Source organism: Nannospalax galili, unplaced genomic scaffold, assembly GCF_000622305.1.
Source record: "Nannospalax galili isolate Female #2095 unplaced genomic scaffold, S.galili_v1.0 scaffold150, whole genome shotgun sequence".
In the NCBI taxonomy this organism is placed as follows: domain Eukaryota; kingdom Metazoa; phylum Chordata; class Mammalia; order Rodentia; family Spalacidae; genus Nannospalax; species Nannospalax galili.
Window position 1 is genome coordinate 4324711 of NW_008329320.1, and position 19930 is coordinate 4344640.

General features: G+C 40.6%; 1 long non-coding RNA gene across 1 annotated transcript; it reads right to left on the reverse strand.

Moving 5' to 3' along the window:
* Window positions 1-550: 550 nt before the first annotated feature.
* LOC115070701 lies at window positions 551-15980 on the reverse strand. Its single transcript, XR_003849855.1, has 3 exons — window positions 15913-15980; window positions 11688-11756; window positions 551-608 (listed from the first exon to the last, which is right to left on the reverse strand). It is a non-coding gene; the product is annotated as an uncharacterized LOC115070701 (long non-coding RNA).
* Window positions 15981-19930: the final 3950 nt, after the last annotated feature.

Here is a 19930-nt window from a genome sequence, read left to right on the forward strand (position 1 = left end):
GCTCAAGAAGTGTGGCCTAAGCCAGGATGCAGACTACTACTCACATACTCATCTTGTTGTTTTGCTTGGGATGACCTTGTATCTGACCCTTGTGCTACCCTGTGGAGTACCCAACTGCTTTCCTATATGGAGGCCTGTATTTTTGTAGCTGAGCAACCAATTTTTCTATATCTATCATATAGTACACCAGTAATTTCAACGTGTGCCACATTAGTTCCATTAGAGAAAACAGGGCAAGGGCCAACATTAGCAAGCAAGGAAGATCAATTCCTTGGATCAATACTCTGATTGAACAAGACTCACGGCAACCTCAACTTTCAATAAACTGTATAACATTTGAAGCAAGGAACCTGAAAGGTGATGCTGCCTTCACCAAGTCAGTAACATTCTCTATGTGAACTTTCACTAGCTAGTGCCAGCTCTTAGGAATTAGGATACCAAGTACAAATATTACCTGGACACCAGGATTTGAATTTATTATAGAAAATAAGGATGAGCATGCTTCCCACTGTCAAATATTCTTTGATGAAAGAAAGTATTACCTTTTGAATTCCCAGTCTTACGTTTTTGCTGATACCATCACTGTTACACAAAGTTTGCAAATCTCACTGAAATAAGAACAGAACAGTAAAAAAAAGCAGATTAAAAAAGAAGAATAAAAGATAAAAAGAAGAAAATAAATTGTGAGGTAAAGTCAGAACGATTTTAGTTCCCAAATGTTTTGCGTCAACTTAAACTGTTGGGTTGTTACCTTCTAAACCATGTATGAGGATGCAATATGGTTTATTAAAACACATTGCTGTTTGTATTGGTCAAGGGAAAGAGAGATGAGAGAGATATGACCTTCTTTCTTGCCTTAAGCTCCGCACAGCTTGCTGTGCTGCCTGGCGTGCTCACATGTGAGCATGTGTTGTATCCACTCTCCACAAAGCAATTTATTTAAATCCAGGACAATCTGCCACTGATTCTTTCTAAAGCGATCTGTCAGTTCAGACTGCAGGGTGACATGCTGACATCTGAACTCTTAATGTTGGGCTTTCTATTTCCTTACTCCATTTCTTATATGATGAGAGTTGATTAGGATATAAGTGATCCAGCCAGTTTCTTTTCTCTTTCGTTCCAAAGGGCTCATGTCCATCCCATAATGTAAAATGTATTCAGTTCATCTTCAAGCACCCTCATAATCTTAACAATTCCAACATGCTCAGAAGTCCAAAGTCTTTCATGAACACCTAAGGAAAATCCTTAGTTGAGAGCTTCCATGAAATTTACAAAGAAAGAGACAAGCAGTAAACATATAATGGCACAGAATAAACATTCTCCTTCCAAAAGGGAGGGAGAAGGGCAGAGAAAGAAAGCATATGACCAAAGAAAGACCAAAAGTTATCAGGGAATGCATTAAACCTTTCATTCCATGGCTGGCATCTGGAACACCTGGTATTATGACATAAGTTCCAAAGGTCCCTATGGCCTTGCCAGCTGCACCCTGCATAGCTTCTTTCCTCAGCTGGATCCCCATGCTTCCTGAAGCTCTCCACGGCAGATCTTCCATGTTCATGGCATCTTTAACTTCCTTTGGTCCCCTTTGTATCTCAGGATACACTCTCACCACCTCTATCCTCTCGGGGGCTGCTTGTAGAGATTGCCACACATTGCCTGACTTCACAGGTCTCTTTTTTGACTTCTGGTTGGAAGCCTGTATGACCATATAGCTCTTTCATTTTGTATGCTTGCAAAACCAGCCTCAAGCAGACAGACAACTCCAATGTGTACTTTCTGCTCTAACAGTAGTCAGGCCCTCTTGGACTCCATCATCCTCTGTGTGCCTGAAATCAACTGGTACTCCTTGTAAATGTCCAATGGGCTCATCTTCAGGCCAGGAAATAGGAGGGACACATGGTGCTTGCCTCATAAATGCACACTTTTCATTTTATAGACAGTCCATGGACATTTGAAAAATGTGTGCATGTAAGTCATTCCAGTGCACATCTCCAAATAGAACAAACCTGGAGGGCACTTGGAGTATAAATAATTGTTCATGATCAAAATGTAGAAGTCCCCTGATTATTGCTACAGATAGATGAACTTGAAGAAGTCTCAAAATAGGAATACCATAAGCTTTACTGGCTATATAGGTGGCTGGGATCTGTTCAGACTGGAGTGTCTCACTGTTTTCATCTCCTCCAACCCCTGCCGCATCTCAGCAGTCCATCAGCTTTTCATGTTTATCCCACTGTACCTCCAAGATATTTCCATTGTCATTTGGAAAGTGGTGTGGACATGCCAAGGAGCCTCTTCTAGATAGGGATACACAGAACTTGCTAAACTTTTAAAATAACATTTTTATTTATTATTTTTATTTTATGTGTATGCGTGTATTGCCTTCACGTAGGTAGGTACACTCATGTCATGCAATGCCCCCAGAGGTCAGAAAAGGACATCAGATCCCCTGGAACTGGAGTTATGGATGGTTGTTAGCTGCCGTGTGGATGCTGGGAATCAAACCTGGGTCCTCTGCAAGAGCAACCAGTGCTCTTAACCACTGAGCCATCTCTTCAGCCTCAAGATCTTGTTAAACTTTAAGATCACCTGGGAAGTTTTAAACAAACAAAAACTATTTCTAGGTTCGCAAAACAAAAGCGATCATTTCTGTGTAAAGCCCGAGTACTGAGATTTTAAAAATGCTTTTCAATTGAGCGAAATGTGCAGACAGGCCTGCGTTCTTCTGTTGTGAAATTCAAAGAAGAAGAAAAGCACCCTGGATAGAAGTGAGCAAGTGAAAGCCTGGGAATAAGATGGGCAAGGGTTTCTGTGTTTTGACTGAGGTTAGAGGATGAGAGTGGGGCAGGGACTGAACAAGGCCCAGCGAATATGCATTCTGAGGGGCTTAGCTTCCTCTTTCACCTCTAGCAGTTAAAAAGTTACCTTTATTGTCCTGCTGATGTCTCTACCTCCCACACTGCAGTTCTTTGTAACTCCTGAGGGGAAGAGTTGGCACAGAGAAGTGTTGTTTGCTCTACCTTGCTCTGTTGCCTTCAGAGCAGAAAAAGACTCACATAGAAACTCCTAGATCTAGACAGTGAGGCAAGTTATGATCTGGGGTAAAGCTCATGGATGAAGGAAATGTACTTGGTAATATTCCACTCGAAATAGTGATGAGTGAATCTTAAAGTTTTTTCAAAGCGTAAATGATATAGAAGAGAATCAGAGAGGAATCAGCATAAACTGAATTATTTCCATATGAAATCCTGCAATAAAAATCAGTCAACTAAAACTTCGCAGAAATCCTCAAAATGTTGGAAAGCATTTCATTTTATATAAACTGTCATAAACTATAGAAGTAGCTGCTGTTTAAAAAACAAATATTTTGATGAATAAGTTCATTAATAACTAGAGCATTTAGTTATTGGCATATCTTTTTACATGTGTCAATTGACTAGAATGGTAAGATATGGGGCTGGAGAGATGGCTCAGCCGTTAAGAGCACTGGCTGCTCTTGTAGAGAAGCCAGGTTTGATTCCCAGTACCCACATGGCAGCTAACAACTGTCCATAACTCCAATTCCAGAGGAGTTCAACGTCCTCTTCTGACCTCCCTGGGCACTGCATGACACAGGTGCACTTACTGATATGCAGGCAATACACACACACATAAAATAAAAATAATAAATGAAATATTAACAAAGAATGGTAAGATATATACAAAGGCAATAGACAAGTCCCATTTTCCAGAGAATTAAAGCAAGTTTTATTATAAAAGAGCAAAATTCATTTATGTTTGGAGAACAAACAATGTATGCTTTCATGTTCCTTGAAAACCTGAAGACTATAGAAGATTGAAGCCTATGTCCAACATTTGAGATAAACAATGGAAACAGGTCAGTCACAATCATCACTATTAAAGGGTATCAGATAAGAAATGGAAAATACAGCTAATATAGATAATTGCCAGAGAAATCACCCATGAAGCATTTCATAAACACACATAATATCATTTGAGCTCTTATGGAGAGACTAAATCCATAACTGCAGAGCTTCAAGTGCCAGTATATATGAGAAAATTGTCACTTCCAGATCTAGGATAGTATTTGGCACATGGGATGACATATGTCATCTTCACTGCAAGCAGTTTCTTATGCATATGGTCCCTCCAGCTAGAAGAGCCCATCCACAGTCTATTTTATCAATAGTGAAGACACCCAGACTGAAAATAATCTTGCATTAAATAAAACCAACTTCCATTTGACTGAGAAAGCATTATTTTTTTAATTGCTGCATTGTTTTTCTTAGGTTAAATTGTAGAATATGCTGTATATGGATGGAAGAAAGTAGTTTCATAACTACATGCTAAACACTAACTTTAGTTAAAATTTAAGGTGAAATATGAAGGATTTTCTGTAGATTCAGAGTGCATGTACTGGCTAATTTTGAAAATCTTTCTTTTATAGAAAAATTGAAGATGGTTTATAATTTTGATTTGTAGCACTGAGAGTTTTATTACTCATGATTTAAAGATGTAACTTTTAAATGGGAGCCTTAGCGTAAATTCCTTGATTATGTTTGACCATTCCAATAAGGTGAAATTATGTTAAGTAACTAATAAGTAAATGGAATATGTTAAGTAAAGCCAAGTTCATTCTTTTTAATAGCTTTTCAAATGAAAAGAGCGTGGAACATCATTTGTGAGTTCTATTTTGATTGTTTGCTTTTTTAAAAAAATGCAGGAAAGTAATTTTAGAAACTTAAATAGACCATGATTTAAATGCTCTTTTTAATAGTAGAAAAAGTGATTTTTTAAAAAATATATGTTTTTCTCAATGTGGCAAGTAAATTTCTATAGACATTAATTAGAAAAAAATATCTCAGTTAACTTTCAACTATTATTTTTCTGTCTTGGAAAGGACCAAGGAATTATTTTGAATATTAAATAATTGGAAGTTGGAGATATTCAAGAGTCCAGAAAATGAGAACTGACATTTTAGTTGAAGGACTTCTTCCTAATACTGTTGAGGAAATATTCATTGTAAGACTTTCTGGAAGAGTCAAGTCATTTTGCCAATACTCAATCGACTCAGGGGCAGAGAGTCTGGAGACTGGTGAATTTCAGTGGAATTATGGAATCATACTTTGCATTGGGTGCCATATTTGATGTGTAGCCCTCACAAGCAAAGTATCAGCTGCATCAGTTTCTCATTGTTTTTGGCAGGGTTATAATAACTGTCAGATGAGGCTGTCTCAGATATTCTGCCTCTCCTGCTTTGGGGTATGTGATAAAATCACTTCACTCACTTTAAAATTAGACAGGACCATGAGACTTGCTTTGAATGATGGAATGATTGGAGCTGATATATTTCTCTGAGTGGAAGCATTGAGAGTATCTTTTGCTAGGTTCTGTGTTCCTTTTCACATATGGTTGATTATTCATGGGAAAGACTTGGCTCACTTAGTTCCCAAAGAGAGGGCATGCGAAAGCCTCAGGTGGTCCACTGGATATAAGATAGAAGCGGTGTTATTAAATGTCATTAAGAGACTGACCTATATGTGGATCTGTAATCCCTGTACTTGGCAGGTTTAGGTAGGAAGGTTGCTGCAAGTTTGTGATCAGCCTGGGTTATATATCAGGATTATGCCTGATGTCCACCCCCCCAATCAAATAAACTAAAATTTGGAAAATTTTTAATTATTGCTACATAATGTCTATCCTGACTTACTTTAACAATAAGAGAAGCAATAGCATATTAGATTTTGTTCCAGGAAATAAAATCAACCAAAAGAAGTCTCTCACAGACTATTTGCTGAAGAGATACCCCTTTATCTCTAGGCCATATAGAAATGCATCACTGAGAAAATAGATAAACTGTGCTTTATAAAATTTTATTTGATTTAGAATTTAATCCCTCATTCTCTATAATTTTCTTTTGTTATATGGGGGTCGGAAAACTTTTTCTGTATTTGGACAGATAGTAAATATTTTAGGGTTTGTAGACCATTCGGTCTCTGTCACAACTTTTTAAGTTCACCTCGGTAGTCCCAAATTAGTCATAGATAATCTGAAAACAAACAGGCATTGCTGCATTCCAAAAAAACTTTTTCATAAGACAGACAGATTGATGATTATAGCTTGCCAGTTTCTGTCATTAGATAATGTATTTATAAGACCTAATACTATTAACTTAGTAGCATTGACATCTGTCATAGTTGCCTCAGTTGTCAAGCTGACACAATCCAGACTCAGGTGGGAAGAGGGAACCTCAACTGAGGAATTTCCTAGATCAGATTTGCCTGTGGCCATGTCTGTGAGGCATTTTCTTAATTGTTAATTGATGTAGGAGGGCCCAGCCTACTGTGGGCAGTGCCATCCCCAGTAAGGTGTGCATCGGCTGTATAAGGAAAGTAGCTGAGGAAGTCAGAGGAAGCAAGTCAGCCAGCAGCATCCTGGTCTATGCTTCACATCCTGTCTCCAGTTTCCTGCCTTGAGCTCCTGTGTGGCTTCTTTTGATGAATGACTGTAAGCTGTAAGTCAGAAAACCCTTTCCTCTCCAATTTGCATTTAGTCAGTGTTTTATCACAGCAACAGAAAGCAAACTAGGACAGTATCTTTTGTGTTTCCCTTTGTGTCCCAAACGCATATAATTGTCACCAATGGAAAAGTTATATTTACTATATAGTAAGAAAAATATGCATACAGTTTTCCATTTACACATATGTTTTTAAAATAAGTATTTTTATTAACAAATACAGCCACTGAAACACACTTTGGCAAGAGGTTTTTTGAAGTGTTGGAGACAGTTTGCAGAAGAGCTGGGTTTACAACGTTGGTCACCCACCTACCTCTTTTCACTTTATTCCTATTATCATACACTGACTTCCAAATGAATAGAACAAGTTCAGATGGATTAGAACAAGAATTAAATAGGTTTAAATTTTAAAGACTTATTTGGACCGTATCCTAGACTTCATGTAAAGACTGTGCAAAATGATTCTAGTTAATATTGAATAGGAAATGTGCTAAAATGAATATATGTGAATATGCACACAATCTTTCTAGTTTCGGTCTAAGGTTTCTTTCATAGTAGGAGGGAAAGGAAGATGTAGAATCCTGCTATTAACCTAATTTATGATGTTTACTTATTCTTACCTATCTGACTAATGCTCCTTTTGTTCTCTTTATAATTCTTGGTTTCTATCTTCTACCTCTGCCTCTCCAAGAGCTGCAAACATGAGCTGATTAATACGCAGTCTTCTTAGTTGCTGTGATTAGTGGAAGGAATCTCTCAAAACACTCTGATATCTAAATCAACATAATATATCTAAATCACCTTTGCTAATCTTCTAGAATTTTCCTAGTGTTCTCTGAGCTTATAGCTCCACTATAACAGTTTGTTTAGAAAAAGAAGTACCCAGGTGATAAAGATATGGGAACTCAATTCTGTAAAAAAAGACGAGATTTCACTTTTACAGCTTAAGATCTTCCATCAGTCTTTTTTTTCTCTCTTAAAGTTTCTTTCCATTTTCTTCACTGTTAAAAAATGTTTGGTTTAGTATGAAGAAATTCTTTTCATATACAAAACAGCTAGTTGTCCACTCTCTTTATGTATCTTTATTTATTTATTATTTATTTTTATTTTATGTGTATGAGTGTTATGCCTACATGTGTGTAAGTGCACCCGTGTCATGCAGTACCCGTGGATGACAGAAGAGGGCACTGGATCCCCTGGAACTGGAGTTATGCATGGTTGTTAGTCACCATGTGGGTGCTGGGATTTGAACAGCCAATGCTCTTAACCCCTGAGCCATATCTCCAGCCCTCTCTTTATAGTTTTTGCTCTCTCTGTTTCTCTGTATCCAAATAATGCAGAAGAAGAGAAAGGCACTTGGGGCAGAAGGAAGAGCACATTTGGGAAATCTCTACCTATTATTTTGCAACTTAGAACATCATGGGACTCATTTTCTTGAAGACCTAGTGTTATGGCAGGAGTATCTCTGTCACCTCCTCCCACAGTGACATACTGAAGCCTGAAGCTGTAGTGTGATGCTGTTACAGGCTGGTCTTCCTGAAGTGTTTGGGTCCTGAGAGTGGCACCCTCGCAGAAAGGATTTGTGCCCTTCTGAAAAGTGTCCTTGTGGTCTTTCCATCATTTGAAGATACAGTTGGAGAATGGCAGTTGTCAACTCAGGAGAAAGGCTTCTCCAGAACCTAACCACCTTGACATCTTAACTTCAGATTTCTACCCTGAGAAATAAAATTCTGTTGATGAATCACCCAGTCTGTGGTACTTATTGACAGTATCCTGACACATCCATAATACCTGGGTTGTCCACAATGGCCAAATTTGGATTACTTGTTTTGTATTTGAATTCTTTGCACATACACTTAAGATCGAATCTGCCTACTGGCCTGAGTAATTGCCTTTTGAAGATGCCCATATTCTTATCCCTATATCCTATTAATATATTATTTTATGTGGCAAAAGAACTTGAAGATGTGGTTAAGGATTGTAGGATGGGAAGATTCTCTTGGACTGTTCATGTGTGCATGATGTAATCTTAACGGTCCATATAAATATAAGGCTGAGGAGTTAGCGTCAAAGAGAAAAAAGAGGTGTGGCTATGGAGCTAGAGGTGGGAGTGATGTGCATTGAAGATGGCAAGGGACACTATGAACCAAGGAAAGCAGGAAACCAAGGAAGCAAGGAAGTTGGAAAACTTAAGGAACCAATTGTTTCCTAAAGCATAGAAATGGGTAGAAGGAAGCCCTGTGTGCTGGATAGCTTTAGTGTCAACTTTACACCTAGGTAGAGGGATCCTCAACTGGTGAATTGTTTCCATAGGACTGGCCTGTGGCCATGACTGTGGAGCATCATCTTGATTATTGAGTCATGTGGGAGGGTGGTGCCACACTTGGGCAGGTGGGCCTGTGTTGTATAAGAAAGCAGGCTGAGTATGGGCCAAGGGAACAAGCCAGGAAGCAGTGTTCCTTCATGGCCTGTGCTTCAGCTCCTGCCTCCAGGTTCCTGCTCTGAGTTCCTACCTTGAGATCCTTGATGAATTGTGACCCAGGAGAAGTAAGCCAAATAAACCCTTTCCTCCCCAAGTTGGTAATGGTCAGAGTGTTTTGTCACCACAATGGAGAAACAAACTAGAACACTTTGCTAATACTTTCATTTAAATCTTCTGAGCTATAGAAGTAGAAAACAATGCTGCATCTGTGTTTTAAATTGCTCAGCCTGTGGTAGTTTGTTCTAGCGCAGTAAGAAACTATTAGCATTACTTCCCTGAATTCTCAAGAAATCTTGGCAAGTTTTAATTTTGAATGAATACCTACAAAAAGATAAGTCAGCTTTTGATCCCAAATACCAGGACTGTGCCTTAATGAAATGCAAAGGTGCTTTGGATTATTTGTAGCTTCCCCTTTGAGGATAATTGTGAGTGCTTAGAAACAATGCTGGCTCTAGGTTTGTCTTTGGTTTGTTACATTTGCTCTGTGGTTCGTTTTAGTCCTCTTGTCTTTTCTTCTTGTTTTCTATGAAATTTAGCATTGTAGAAAGGTAGGAAGCTGGCCTACACTAGTGAGGGCAGCTAGAGCGCAGAGAGAAGGGAGCGGGTGTGTGGACTCACTTCCAATTAGGCGAAGAAAGTGTCCCTATTTTTTTCAGGGCCATCACCTGCATAGCTTGAGGTGGGGCCATGAGCCAAAACACAAGGCAAACAAAACTCTCTATTACAGGTTAATTGGAAGCAAGGATAGAAAAAGAAGTTTCTCTGCCCTTTCTCTTTACTCAAGTGACTGGGAACTCCAGTTGTTAAAGAGGGAGAGAAAACAAAAAAACAGTTTATAATCTAGCATTTTTTTTTTTTTTCAGATGTGGCCAGGGCCAATATACAAAGAATTTTGAAGCTACTGTAATCCTGAATTTTCTGGGACTTTTAATAATAAAACTTAAAAAATGATCACTGGGCAGAGGGCCACAAACCCCTCATATGTACCATGCACAGTTAGCCTGCAACTGCCGTGGTTATGATGCATTTTTCATAGCCAGTCTCATTTGTCATAAAACCCAGAAGGAATCCTTTCCTAAAACACTCATTGTTGCTAAGATTGCGATGTAGATCCTCATAACTGTTCTTTGTACAGCCTTCCCTCCTATTGTCCACTAGGGATCGATTTGCATCCTTTTCTTACCTGATTTTAGAAAACAGTCACTTTGGAAAGTGATTATATGACTCATTGTTCATTCAGAAAGTAATTTACCATCACACTGATGCTGAATTAAAAAAAAAAGAACATAAGTGATTACATATGCACTGATGTGTCTCAGGAAGGAGGCTAAGAAGTCTGACTCTTGGTTCTAGTCAGACTAACTCTTGGTTCTAGTCATTTTTTACAAAATGAGATAGGAGTCTAGCATTTCCCTCAAGCAACTTCAAGCCTTACCAGGGAGGCAAGATGTCAGAGCTTGGAAGGGCTAGTTCCTAAAGCGAAAAGTGGTTTCAGACTTGGTGAGTAATGAAAGGTAAGAGAGTCAGAGAAGTTACAACAAATCCTCCCAGGTGGGACAGAGTACGAACTCCAGGGAGGACTGGGGAAAGCGAACAGGGGAAAGGAGTTGAGGCAGGGTTCCAGACCAGGAATCTCAGCAATAGCAATTGCCAGCATCTCATATTTTGAAGACTAAGAGTCCTACTGAAGGCCTGAAGCTGTAACTTGATTTGAGGGAGGCCCCCTGCAGTGTTTTTCCTTTTCTTTCTGGGATTCTAAAGAGAAACATATTCTTTTCCCAGGTGGGGCCCAGCTTTTCCTCAGCTGCAACAGCCTTAGCTGGGGAAGTGTGTTGTGGTGGTAATAGCAGACTCTTTTCCAACTGGCACAGACTTATCTTGAAGGCGTAGCATCCTGTCACTTCTTGCTTAGCATTTGCTCCAAATAGACAAGGAAAAAAGTTGTAGCAATTGAGAATTTTGCAGGATCAACAAAACCTGTGTTAGAGCTGGTCCCTAAGTATATAGTTTTCTTGTTAGAACCTGGTATCTCAAGTTCCCCATTCCTCAGCATAATCTGCCAATAAGGTACAGTTTTGAAATGAACAAGATTTGGTCTTGTCTTTCATTTATTTCTAAGTCATTTTGAGCTAGGTTCCATGAAAAATAAAATAGTCTACTAATCATATTCTGTACCCTGAAATTTTAAAAATTTAGTCTTTGGCTTACATCATAGCTTCAGAGTATCGCCAGCTCCGAAATCCGCCCTTTGCAAGTGAAAACAAGGTGAGTTACATCAGATTCTGTTTTGAGGCTTGGCTTCCTAATTGTCTTGTAGGACTCAGAAATCTTTTAGAAGAACAGCCTAATTTTGGAAATTAACTTCTTTCCAAGAGTGAAAACGTGCCACACGGCCGAATGCTGTTATTAACTGAACAGAGTTTGCAGGCCGGAAGGAAGCCAGCAGCCATGGCACCTGCTGTACGTGTTTTCAATATGCATGCTCACAGAAAACGCCCAAAGCTATCTTCTTCCAGCTCTTAGAACTGGATTGGTTTCCAGACTTCCCAACCAAATACTGTATTCTGTGGCTCACTGTGGCAAATGATTACCTGTCCTCAACTAGATTTTTCCCCAGTCCTTATTGGGTATCATTTTTAGAGCACCACATTAGACATACCATCCCTGTTGTCTGTGCATAACACTTACACAAAATGGCTCCAGAATTTATGTACTCTTCTTTGATCCTATGAGATCCAGTTCCATGTTTCCAAAAACCTATTGGGAAGAAGGCATCTAATTCAGTGGCTTAGAAACCAAATGATTTATTTTCCTCCCTAAGTTGCTTACATTTCATATAGCTAATCCACTCTTCCCACTTCCCTGATGTTCAAGAGTGGCTGCGAACTCCCGAGTGCCTCTTCTCTTCTGTCCTCACACTCCCTAGCTTCTCTGTTCCCAAGGGCCTCTGGTCTGCTTCAGACTCACCCAGTATCTTATTCTGTCAGTACTGTAGATACTGTATTCATTCTGTTGTCCTCAGCATAGTCACTGTACTGGCCCCCCAAAACCATTTTCCCCACACATGAAGCTGTTCATTACAGCTTCCTTGCAAAATCCTTTAGCAAAAATATCAAAAATTCTTGGCATGATTATATCCCCCTTCATAACCTGGCATTAGCTGACTTTATTAGTTTTCCACCCAGCATCAACATACAAAATATGTTCTAGGTTCACAGATCTTATTAGCCTTTCTGAAATATAACTTTCTCTGTTAACACCTTTTAACTTTCTTATTATTTTAATTCGAAATTCCTTTCTACCTCTCTTTATATTATCTTTCTTTTGAGATAATTCAAATGTTACTGTATCAATAACTCATTTTAAAAATTTTTATTATTTTAATTTTATGTCTATGTGTGTATTGCCTGCATGTAAGTGCACCCATGTTGTGCAATGCCTGTGGAGGTCAGAAAAGGCTGTTGGATTCCCTGGGACTGGAGTTATGGACAGTTGTTAGCTGCCATGTGGGTGCTGGGATTTGAACCCAGGTCATCTGCAAGAACAACCAGTGTTCTTAACTACTGAGCCATCTCTCTAGTCCCTCAATAACTCATTTTTGATTTGGCCCTTTTAACTCAACTCTCATTATATTCTTCTCTCCTCTCCTCTCCCCTCCCCCCTCCTCCCCTCCCCTCCCCTCCTCTCTCCTGTTCTTCACTTCTCCAATGTTGTCTTCTCCTGACACCACATATCAAGATCTACCATTTAGCATAACTTAATAGAAGAAAGCTTGGAATTCTCAGCACATATTCAGGTGCATGTCTTGAATTTTTCCATATGTTGTGTGATTTTTTCCTGAAGGGATATGAACTGTTAAACATCTGTTCAGCAAAGCTAGGGTACCAATGACAGACCAGAGAAACCATTCCATCTGAGTCTAGTTTACTAAGCCAGGAAGTTATCGGAGTGGTAAGGGGTGACTTCCAGGTGCATGGGTGACTCAAAGGCAGCTGCATCTCCTAAAAACCCACCATATCATGGGTGATGTCTTACAAAAGCTGTATCCATGGAGTTTTCTGCATGGCTGTAGAACAGAGTCTCCCTCAGCAGCTTGCATGGTGCCTCCCAGCATGATGAGAGCCAGTCATCAGGGAGGGAACTTCCAGCTCATTTCCAGCCCAATTTCTCCATGTTCCACGGTCAATGTATGAGTGCCTTCAATAGAGACTTAGTTCTGTCATGCAACCAAGAACCATGGCAACAGCCTTTACGGTTTGTGGGGCTTCAAGCTGACAACTCCCTGGCCAAGAACTTGTACTGAAAATTTCATTCAAGACCTAATGGCTTCTCTTTCTGACTCACAGAGTATACCTTCATTTACATTTCCTAACTGCTGTCTTTACTGCCTTTGCAGATTTTTTTTTTTTTTTACAAAAACACATGTTTAGCGTTTTATAAATAAACTTTTTAAAGAAAGGATTGTTGGGATCTCTGAAGGTCTACCATCATCTGTTTCAAGTAAGTGCCAAGGTGGATGGGAGACTTTGCCCTATTAGGCCTCCGTAATACACAGATGTTTGTCACAAGCCTCCTTTGAGATACTGCTGCTGTTGCACGGTTGCATTTCCTCATCTCTGACAAGTCCCTATTGGGGAAGCTTCAGGGCTTGGCCTGGCTCAGGCCCACAGCGGGCAGAGCCACACCCACATCATTGTGTCTGCCACAGGAGCTGCCTCCTTGGTTCTGACACTGCTGAGGCTGTCACTGTAGCCCTGTCTTTCCATTGGCCACACTGGCTGCTGAAAGGGCCCTGGACTGGATGAACAATCTCTACCCCCAGCTATACTTTACATCATCTATCTGGGGGCATAATTATCCACCCTTTGGAAAGGCTTAATTATTTCTTCCATGAACTCAGGCTTTAAATCCTCACAGATTACTAGCACAGTGTTTGGCTTTCTGTTAATATTTTTCCCTAGGAATTTGGGCTGAATAAAAATCTTGCCACATTTGCCTGTGAGTGGCCTGGACAACCCCCTGTCTACCTTGCACTTCTCTTCTCTCCTCTTGATTACTTTTGTATTTTATGAACCCTTTTTACATGCTGATTAAAGTCACTCAGGTTTGTCAGGACTTCTGCCTAATGAAGATCACATTCCACCATGGTGCTCAGCAAAGCTACTAAGGCTCCATTCCAGTCTCTAGGCCTCTGCTGAATGAACAGAAAGCCAAATGCTGTGAATGGGCATCAAACACACCTCTCTCAGCCCCAGCTCTCCCACTAATGGTTGCTCTTCCTTTCTCGTCTTTCCTCTTCCTGATATTCATGGACACCTCAGCTGCCAACAGCTGAGTTTCCCTAATGGCTCATATGAGCCAGTCCATCAGGGACTGATTTTTCTTATATTGCCTGTTATGTAGACTGTCTCAAGGCAGGATGGATAGTTATATTACTCAGTTTATCTGCTTCCACAGTACCCCAACCGATTCCGTCCATCCTCCTGCCTCACAGCCTGACAAGCCAGACTGTGAGATGTTCTTTCATTTCGCACTTAAAAATCCTTCCCAACTCAAGCTGTTCAAAAGCAGACTACTCCCTGACTATAATGGTTTCCTACCCTGGGCCATTATTATTCAGGCAGACTGAATATACAAGGATATATTAAGGCATACTACATGCACACTGAATCATGGATTTTCTATTCCTCTATATTAGAGGTCAGATCTGAGGGGTAACTTCCATCACTGTTACCTGGTATTCTCCCTCTTCACTGACAGATTCTTATGGATTCCAAGCTCTTGGATCACAGCAGGGTTCTTTAACACAGATATAATTCATACTTTCCATTTTGGGCACCAGCCATAGGAAACAGCAAGCTAACATCTCCATCTCAGTCTCTCTTTTATCCAATTTACTTACCAAAGCAGTGGCTAATATGGAGGACTCTAGCTGCATGGCTTCCCCACTGTCATTCCTCCCTTACATGGCACCTGAGCCCCAGTTGCAAGACTTATCACCCACAACAAATGCCACAAGATTGATAGCACAGCCTGCTTATGGCCTTGTCTTGTGTGTGGTGCTTTTAGAGACTGCAATATATTCTTTAATCTATCAGCCATTTGGGCGTATCTCATCAGGCAGAACTCATTCATTAAGGAGATATGCCACCTTATACCAAGTAGAGGATGATGGCAACTAAGCGACTCCCTCAGAGATGCTCTACTCTCAGATGGCTTGGTCTTGATTGCATATTCTATCAGCCATCTCAGGGAGCATGCAACCTCACAGCAACCAGGCACATCGCCTCATGCCACATGGGGAAAGGCAGACACATTAGAATTGCCCTGTAGGTACTCCACCCTCATACAGATCAGCCTCAGTTGCATGTCTCAGCACCTATTGTATGGGCCATGCAGCTATTCCTCCCTGAGGTGGTTTGAATGAGAATGTCCCTGAGAGGTTCTGAGTATTTGGACATTTTGTCCCCAGTTGGTGCTGTTTCCGGAGACTTTAGGCAGTGTGGCCTTGCTGGAGGAAGCATGTCAGTAGGGGGCAGACTAGAGTTCTTTGCTGGATTTCCAGTACTCTGCTTTCTGTGCCTTGGTCAGCATTCTGCTCTGACCACCTCTGCTGCCATGACTTCCCTGCCTTTACAGACCTTTCACCCCCAAAACTGAAAACTCAAATAGATTCTTCTATAAATTGACTTGGTCATGGCGTTTTATCACAGCAATAGAACAGTTAGTAATATGCTTCTCAACTTGTCTTTGGTTCTTTCAGTCCATGTTTGGGCACCAGTTGTATTGTGTGACTTTTCCTGGGAAGCCAAGGAAAAAGTCTAATCACTCCAGATAGAGTACTGCCAGCAGACCAAAAAATAATTCCACCCGTCTAGCTTAGTAAACCATTGAATTTAGTGGGGTTACTTACAGGAGCATGGATGACTCAAAGATAGCTGCATCACCCCAAAGGCAGTTCCAGCATGAGTAACTTTCTGCATCCCTGGAGTTCTCTGGGAGGCTTTCAGCAGTTACTGCTTTTTATATAACTGGGGGGGGGGGGCGGCGCTTTCTGACTCTTGCAAGTTTCAGGAGCTTTGGGAAACTGCTGAGTTTATTTATATCCTGAGCCTTGTAAGATCAGTTACTCCATCTTCTTAAGGAGCCTCCCTCCAGGTCAGAATCTTTCAATTTGGAGGAAGTAGCTCTCTACACCTTATCTGTGATTTGAGACAGCACATTTAATTGTCTCCACCATTAAGAAGTGAATAGTATTCTTTACTTTCGAGAGATAAGGTATGTAGCAATTCTAAGTTACAAAGTACTATAAATGTGGTTTGTTTGCATTTGAGTAGCCAGAAGATGGTCAGGGTGCTAAGGCTATGCCTGAAACTTCATGGGGCAGAACCTCACAACTCTTGCACTGCTCAAGAGCAGATTTTTTTCCCAATAGTAAACACAATTGGCAGAAAACAGTGCAAAGAATTTTTTAATTGATGATGTCTTTCCCTAAGTTCACACCATCGTGAAAGTAAAATGAATGAATTTTAGAGATGGGCAAATGTAGGTTTAAATATCAAGCTGACTCCCACCAACCATATGGCATATAGTCAGCTATCTTACCTTCAGAAGTCTACGTTCTAGCCCTCTAAAAGCAATTCACCAGTAAAGATTTGCAAGGCCCTGTCATGAAAGGCATCGCTGTTGTGAAATATCACTGCTTTTAGGTGGTAAACATATAGCAAATTTTAAAAAGGAGGGGAAGGTTATTGATTTCTGCAAGAAGTGAAGAGGACTCAGTCTCCTTGGAACTCTGAGGAAGTGTTTTCAGATGCTAGTCCAGTCATAAAACTTGGGTTTCTCACACTGGTGAAATTCCAGGCAGCAATCTGATTCATCACTGCAGTTGGTCTTGCGGAGTGGTGTTGCTACGCTGTGTGCTCTCGCTGGGCCTGCGGTCCACGAGTACAGTGTTCAGGAAGTGTGGGGAGACTCATGAAGCAGACATGTTGACTAAACCATTTTCTTTCTTCCTCTTCATCTTTAGCTCTGCATTCTTGGCCCTGGAAGTGAGTGTGACCGTACACCTTCATAATCAACCTAAGTCCTGTGTTGCATCTTCGTTAAGTAAAACATCTATTCCTCTTTGAAGATGTGTTTTGTCTTAGTGCCAATTTTTTGAAATCTGGTATTATTGCCAGGGACATGGCAAATATTCAGAAATCATCTTTCCAAGCATCAGTTTTGCTTTTTATATAAGAATAAAAATGATTTGGATTGTATCTCTGATAAAAATGCCACACAGGATTTCCAATAGGTTCCATTCACTTCACAAGACAATGTTTGTAATTGGCTGAGCTGAGAAGCATGTAATGCTCTGTCTCAGCCCACAGGAAAGAGGGCTCTAGTAAAATGTTTTCCATGTAAATGCTATATGGGCAGTGACAGCAGGCAAGCGATGTGTTTTCCATCTATGATGTTTGTAGGGGACATGCGGCTCTTCATCTTGTGCCAATGTTGCTGGGATGGTACAGGGCAGCACTCTGTTACATATGTAATCAAAAGCTTAGGGTCTAATCTCAAGTCCAAGACTACTTGTCTAAGTTTGAAGTGATAAGGTTTTGCTTCTACATAAAGTCGCAGTTCTGTTATTGTTTCTTAGACAAATGATTCTGGTACTAAAGGAAATCAAAGGAAAAAGGAAATTAAGCCATCAAAATATTAAACTAATGGGTTGTCACTACCTACAACAGGATGATGTCTATTTTCCAGAATATACACAGCCTCACTTGCTCTATTTCTTTTACTTCTCTATCTGTAAAACCAAATGAATAATGCCTTTGAAACTCAATTGCAGCATAATAAATAAAATGACCAATCACTGAAAACCATGGCAGCACAAGTTTTTAGAAGCATTAATGTACTTTTTAGAAATGGATTTTCATGATTTGGGGTCACCTCCCTTTGATCTGTAGAGCTATTTACAATGAATCTCAATCTGTGAGCTCTATCTGGATAAAAGCTTCTATCCTCCTGCGTCTTCCAGCTGATCCACAGGCTAAAGCTAATGAATTAGTAGGGGTACTTTTTGCCAGCCCACTCCACAGGAGCCCTGTAAGAATTTATCAACTCTCTATGGTCAAGAACAGATTTCTTGTGCCTCAGTAGCTCAGGCAGAAGCACTCTCTTTTGCTGGAGGGAGGGAAAGAATGAACACATTTAATTTCTGGGCCAATTACTTTAATCCTCTTCCGTTTGTCCCTTACTGGATGGTGGTTGGTTGAAAGTGACAGTGTGTGTGGACGTTTTAGTTACCCCCAGGTGAGACCAAATCTCATTTTCTCAGACCTCAGGGGATCTTTGGTGGTAGTGCTCAAATCCCCTCTTGGTCCCCTTACATTTGTTAAACTGAGGCTGGGAGATTACAGTTAAGCCCAGCAATGCATGCTGTTCTAATGGTGGTCATTAACTGGCTTTTCCAGATGGTTCTGACTCTCGCTGGCAGATATTAAGCCTAAATTGTTCATCTCCAGCACTTCTTGTTGACTGCCCAATATGTTTACTGTGGTCCATTTTCAGGAGAGTGACATTAAGCAGATCTGATGCTCACATTCTGGCAGTAGCCCTGATGAGAAAAGTGGCAGATCTGGGAAGGAATGTAAAGGACACAGCAAATGAATAAGTTACATCCGATGGCACCAGCACTCCGAGGGCAGCCGGCTATTTTAGTAACCTGTCAAAGACAGGTAGGAATTCCAGTTTAGTACTCAGTTCCTGCTGGCCTAGAGAAGATTAGCAGTGCAGTAACTGACACCTCAAACTACTTCCCTTTAAGTCATGGAAACAGCAAGCAAGCAACAAAAAAAAACCAGCCGCACACACACCTACCTTAAGGTCATTCTCATAACTGTCAATCATGCCGAGATCAGTGGGCTCCGGGAGGCATGCATCACAAGAGACTTACACCTCACTCAGGCTGATTTTTAAAAGTTGCATTCTCCCTTTAAAGTTTTGTGCTAATGGCCACTTGATCTCCAGCTCTCCCAGCTTCACGTGTCTCCCAGCTAAGCCAGCCACTCTGTTAATGCCAGTCTTTATTTTCTGGTTCTGGAAACCATAAATGCTAAAACAAGAAGTAATTTTCTGTTGTTTTGTTCCTTTGAAAAAACAGACAGAGAGACACACGAGGGTGCACAATGGCAGATTAAGAATGCACAGTCCTGTTCTGGGTGGTGAGCGCGTGCCTCTTTCTAAGGTCTAATAACAGGTATGTGCAAGGAGCTTAGCTCCAAAAATATCAAATTTCTGCCACCCAAAGAATTTACAGAGAGGGCTGGAGAGATAGCTCAATGGGTAAAGTGCTCCCTGTACAAGCATGGGGACCTGATTTCAATCTCCAGCATTCATACAAAAGTCAGGTGGGGTGATGGCATGCCTATAATCCTAGTACTGGGTAGGCAGAGACAAGAGGTTCCCTGGAGCTTGATGGCAAGCCAGTCTACCTGGTTCAGTCAGCTCCAGATTTGGTGAGAGGCCCTGTCTCAAAAATTAAAGTGGAGAACAATTGAGGAAGGATCCCACATGTATGTGTCATGTGTGCACATTTGCACACACATGTACACAGGGGTACATGCACATAAATAGTTTACACTGAAGCTATTAGGCTTGATAATGAAATACATTTTACTTTTTTGAAACTCTGTCCTGATTACATAGTTTCTAGAAAGACTCTAATTTCTTAAGAGTTAGGTTTTAACTATTTCTTAGAAAGATGTGCAACTTGAAAGTAGCTCTTGTGGAAAGATGGGCTGGAGAGTGCAAGAGGAGAAACGAGGAGATCTTTTTAAATAACGCTGTGAAACGAAGTGGATGAGCAGTACAAGACAAATGTATTGGAGACTGGGGAAAAGAGCAAGAGGAGAGTGTTACTGTTTTGCAGTCTTTTGTAA